Raw genomic sequence first — 5,987 nt, 5'->3', positions numbered from 1 at the left:
GAGCATTCTGGCTGTACTTCTTCCAAGACAGATTTGTTCATTCTTCTGGCAGTCCATGGTATATTCAATATTCTTCCCAACACCCTAATTCAAATGCATCAATTCTTCTTCTGTCTTCCTTATTCATTGTCCAGCTTTCATATGCATATGAGGTGACTGAAAATATCACGGCTTGGGTCAGGCACACCTTAGTCTTCAAGGTGACTTCTTTGCTTTTAACACTTCAAAGAGGTCTACTGCAGCAGATTTGTCCAGTGCAATAAGTCATTTGACTTCTTGACTGCTGCTTCCACGGACATTGATTGTGGTTCCAAGCAAAATGAAATGGACTTGACGGCAATGGGTTTGGGTTTGGAGGGGGGTTAGGTAATAACTAACGAGGGAGATCAGAATTTGAACTCCAGTGTGCGGAAGCCTAGAACTAGAGTGCTATACCACTTTTCAGGGACCAGTAACTTCAGATTCTCTTCAAGGTGCCGAAGCCTCCATCTAAAAGGTACAGCCCCAACAACTGGAGGGCAGAGGCAGGGGTCTGGCATGCGTCGGGGTTTGCTAGCTTCCACATTCAGAAAAACACCTGGAGGTCGTCACGTAGTCTGAGAAACAAGTACCACAGGTAGGACTATGCAGCGTAAGACATAACTTTTACTCCAGGGTTCCTGCTCATGTCTGACACTACGCTGCACACCTTTACAGCCAGGTCCTTCAATGACAATGTCCTCTGAATGCTGTCCAAAGTAGACTACCCTTCACCTACCTCTCTCCAGAGTGACTGAGAGGCTGGGATTACACTGAGGCCACAATCCACATGTTGAGAGAAGGTTGGGTGATACTCAAGTGGGCAAGGGAGGAAATACTCTACCCACTAAAACAATCTGATATTGTTGAAAACTATCCTGAGAAATAACCCCTTGGCAATTTCTGTTACCCAAATCTCAGTCTGGGGGAGAGAAAAAAGAACAGTGTTTGCATGCCTTATCAATTAAGGGTGCTACAATCCGTTATCTCCAACCAGAGAAGAGACACATATATATGCAGTTTTTAAAAAATATATACACTTAAAACTATAAAATGGGTTTTGAATGTAAGTAAAGGCAACAAAGCTGCAGGATGCCTCCGTATGACTTGCCCAGTTATACTTGTGAGAAGTAGGGCGTGAAGGTAAAAAGTTCCCTTGGAGCACCCTTCTCTGGAAGATTTGCCTATTCCGACCATCTTGCACCCACCCACTCACCAGTCTCCTAGAGAGTCTTTTTTTTTTTTTTTTTAATATCTAAAACGATACCCACACCATCTAGTTATCAGTTTTTCTGAGTCACCCACTCCCTCACAATTCAAATGAATTGGCTCGAGCCACATACCATATGCTCTGGGAAAGCTTATCATTGAGCCCCACCTCTGTGGCGATTCTTGAGAAGTCAGGAAAGAGTTGTTGCAATCACTTGTTTCTGGCTCCAAAAAATCACGCCAAACCCACTGCCATCGAGTCGATTCCAACTCATAGTGACCCTATAGGGCTGAGGAGAACAACCCCATAGGGTTTCTAAGGCTGTAATCTTTATGTAAGTAGACTGCCACATCATTCTCCTGTGGACCTGCTGTGGGTTCAAATTGCCGACCTTTCAGTTAGCAGATGAGCGCTTTAACCACTGAGCTGCCAGGCCTCTTTATTTCTAGCTCAATTAAAAGAAAACACACCAAACTCCTTGCTGTTGAGTCGATTCTGACTCATAGCGACCCTATAGGATGGAGTAGAACTGTTCAATAGGTTTTCCAAGAAGCAGCTGGTGGACTCGAAGTGCCGACCTTTCGGTTAGCAGCCAAGCTCTTAACCACTGCACCACCAGGGCTCCTTGTTTCTAGCTCAGGGTCCCACAATTCAGGTGAGACCATTTGCCTTGTGGGTGAAGTCGCTCTCTGCCCATTTCTGCACTGTTATCAGGCACTGATCACCATCCCCTAACTTAGGCTACCTGTACAGCATATTCGAAGGTTTAGAACAATGAAGAGGGTTTTTTTATATCACAGCACAACACAGAACTCAGCAGTAAAGTACATCACTGCCCTACAATTCCTTCAGTCTCTCTGCCTGCCAACAGGATTTCTCAGGGGCATGGACCACCTTGCTCAACCCTATTTCTCTTGCCTTCCACCTCCTGGCCTTTCCTTTGCTCCCTGCAAGTCGTAACTCCCATACCTCCCGTTACTGTTAGTCTCTCACGCAGACCAGTTTCCCAATCTCTTTGCTTCACTTTCTCCTTCCTAGCTGTGCCCTATTATTGCACCACCTTCCACACCCAAATGGTCTGTACTAAGCCATTTTCCTAAACAATGGTGGTTCTATAAGAAACTCAGCTGCCAAATTTAACATGATTAATTTTTACCCTGCTTCAATTAAATGATCAAAATTCTCTTTTATTTCTAAAATAACCAATTTTTAAAAAAGTTGCCTTTGAGTCAATTCTGACTCATGGCAACCTCATATGTGTCAGAATTGAGCTTCACAGGGCTTTCTTTCTTTTTTTTCTAATTGCCTTTGTTTTTTTATTTGTTTGTTTTGAACATTTTATTGTGGTTTGAGTGAAAGTTTACAGAGCAAATTAGTTTCCCATTCAACAATTTATACATATTTTGTTTCATAACATTAGTTGTAATCCCCTCAATGTGATAGCACTCTACCCACTTCCTCCCTGGGCTCCCCATTTCTATTTGCCCATCTTTCCTAACCCTTCCTGCCCTCTGAGCTTTGTTTTTGGGAAAATGCTGCCCTTTTAGTCTCTTATGGTTGGTTGTTCTGAGAAGCACGTTCCTCACAGGTGTAACTGTTCACTTTATAGGCCTATCTATTGTTTGACTGAAAGGCAATCTCCAGGGGTGGGTTCTGTTTCAGGCTTGAGGGGTGTCTAAGGGCCGTAGTCTTGGGGGTTCCACTAGTCTCTATCAGACCAGTAAGTCTCATCTTTTTTATGGATTTAAATTTTGTTTTACATTCTTCTCCCACTCTGTCCAGGACCTTCTACTGTGATTTCTATCAGAGCGGTCGGTATTGGTAGCCGGGCACCATCTAGTTCTTCTGGTCTCAGGCTAAAGGAGGCTGTGGTTCCTGTGGGCCGTTAGTCTTTGGACTAATTGTTTACTTGAGACTTTGATTTTCTTCACTCCTCTTTGCTCCGGACGGGAAGAAACTAATATCTTAGACGGCCGCTCTCAAGCTTTTAAGACCCCAGTTGCTACTCACCAAAGTAGGATGTAGAACACTGTCTTTATGGACTATGTTATGCCAACTGACCTAGATGTCCCCGAGACTATGGTCCTAAGCCATCAAGCCCAATGACTCTGTCCCTCAAGGTGTTTGGTAATGGCTAGGAAGTTTTTCTAACTGTGCCCCCTCCACAGGGTTTTCAGTGGCTGTGATTTCTCAGGAGTAGATTGTCAGGCCTTTCTTTCAAGGTGCCTCTGGGTGAATTTGAACTGTCAACTTTTCAGTTAATAGCTGAGTGCTTAACTATTTGTGCTACCCAAGGACTCCAAAATCAACCAATAAACCTACCACCGACAAGTCAATTCTGACTCATAACAACCCTATAGGACAGAGTAGAACTTCCCCATAGGGTTTCCAAGGCTGCAAATCTTTACTGAAGTAGACTGCCACATCTTTCTCCCATGGAGTGGCTGGTGGGTTCGAACTGCTGACCTTTTGGTTAGCAGCCAAGCGCTTTAACCACTGCACCACCAGGGCTCCAAATTAACCAACAGATGGTACTTAATAGGCGCCCAGCACTTACGTATTTGAGATACAGTGCGTGAACATGACAAAGTTCCTAACTTCATGAAGCTCCCAAGATGGGACTCAATAAATGCTTGTTTTTTAGAAAAATACAGTAAAGTCTTCCGCAGTAATGAATGAATGAGGTATGTCATTTCCACATCTATGATTTGGGACCCCAAGTTTTATACATAATAACAATCCTTTCTCTTCTTCTTGGTATACCCATCTAGGCCCTTTCCTTCCATACACGGGGAAAGGGGGCAAAAGCTACAGAAACAATGTTCCTAATCAACGTCCACTGAATCCCCTTAACAAAATAACCCACACTCTCCATTTCCTCTGTAAATCATACTGACTGCTCTCCACAGAAAGCTGGAAGTTCATGGCTAACAGGCAACCCTATTCTTCTGCTAAATTAACCAGCCAACTACCAGGCCTAATTATATCAGGCAAGAAGGCTTCTGCTGTATTTTTCCAAATGAAAACAATTTCTCCCCAAGTGGAACGCTAATGCAAGCTGTTGGAAAAAATTTCTGTCTTCTTCATATCACTTGCAGATGACTGGATGCTTCAGAAAGACTTTGCCATGACTGCAGAAAGAAAGTTCACCTCCTCCTCAGCTGCAGAGTATGACTCCAATCTTCTTTTGCAGGAAGAAAACTCAAGTGCTTGTTTCACTCATATCAGTTGCCTATTCTGGACCAGCAAGCTATTCCAACTAATACACATTGCTAAAGATTGGAGTCATACTCTTCATTCCAACTAATACAACTGCTAAATATAAACTAATACGACAACACAAGAAGCCCTAGTGTTGCAGTGGTTAAGTGCTCAACTGCTAACCAGAAGGTCAATGGTTTGAACCCACCAGCCACTCCATGGGAGAAAGATGTGGCAGTCCTCTTCCATAAATATTTACAGCCTTGGAAACCCTTTGGGGCTGTTGTACTCTGTCCTATAGGGTTGCTATGAGTCAGAATTGACTCAACGGCAACAGGTAATTCAACAACTAAATACAACACATGATTCTGGACAAGATTCTTCTGCTATAAAGAGCATTATTGGGACCACTGCCAAAACTTGAATGATTCTGCAAATTAGTTAGTAATAATGTACTAATGTTTATTTCCTGATTTTGATGGCTGTATTGTGGATATTTAGGAAAATGCCCTGTTTTTAGAAATACACTCCAAAGTACTTGGGGGTGATGGGGTATCATGTTGGCAATGTACTCCCAAATGCTTCAGCAGAAAGTTTCTTTGCACTGTACTTATAACTTTTCTGAAAGTTTGAGGTTGTTTCTAAATAAAATGAAACAATACAATTTTTACTAGTATCAAAAGTATCCAATGTCTAACAGTAAATCTAACAAAACGTGTAAGATCTACCTACTAACAAAACACTGCTGAGAAAAATTAAGGACCTGAATAAATGGATAGTTATAAAATGTTTATAGATCAGAAGACTCAATATCTGTAAGCTGTCCGTCGTCCCTAAATTGGTATATAAATTCAACATGATTCCTAAAAAATTCCAACTGCTATTTACTAGAAAGACACAAGATAATTCTAAAACGTTTATGGAAATGCTACAGATCTAGAATAACCAAAACAATCTGAAAAAGATTAACAGAGGTGGGTAACTAACACTATCTGATCTCAAGGCTTATTCTAATGCTACAGCAATCAAGACTGTTTGATAGTAGGACAGTAGGATAGAAAAACGAATCAATGGAACAGAGTAGAGTGTGTAGAAATAGACCCACACTTATGTGGTCAGTTGATTTTCCAGAAAGATGTCAAATCAATTCTATGAAGTAAAGAACATCTTTGTAGCAAATGTTGCTGAAACAACTGAATGTCTGGATAGGAAAACAAAATGAATCTTGGCCCTTCTCTCCATCTACGTAAAAATTAATTCAAGATGAATCATGTACTTAAATTGAAAATCCATAACCATAACACTCCTAAAAAAAAAAAAGGAGAATAACTTCATAACCTTGGATGGACAATAAAAAGCACAGGATATAAAAAGCACAAACTATAAAAGAAAAAAATTGAAAAATTAGAATTCAGCATCATATCAAAAAAATAATACACCACAACCAAGTACGATTCATACCAGGTATGCAAGGATGGTTTAACATTAGAAAATCCATCAACGTAATCCACCACAGAAATAAAAGGAAAGAAAAGAATCACATGATCATCTCAATTGA

The sequence above is a fragment of the Trichechus manatus genome, unplaced genomic scaffold (assembly GCF_000243295.1).
Source record: "Trichechus manatus latirostris isolate Lorelei unplaced genomic scaffold, TriManLat1.0 scaffold00024, whole genome shotgun sequence".
NCBI lineage: Eukaryota > Metazoa > Chordata > Mammalia > Sirenia > Trichechidae > Trichechus > Trichechus manatus.
The sequence above is the reverse complement of the archived record's forward strand: the minus strand, read 5'-3'. Positions refer to the sequence as shown.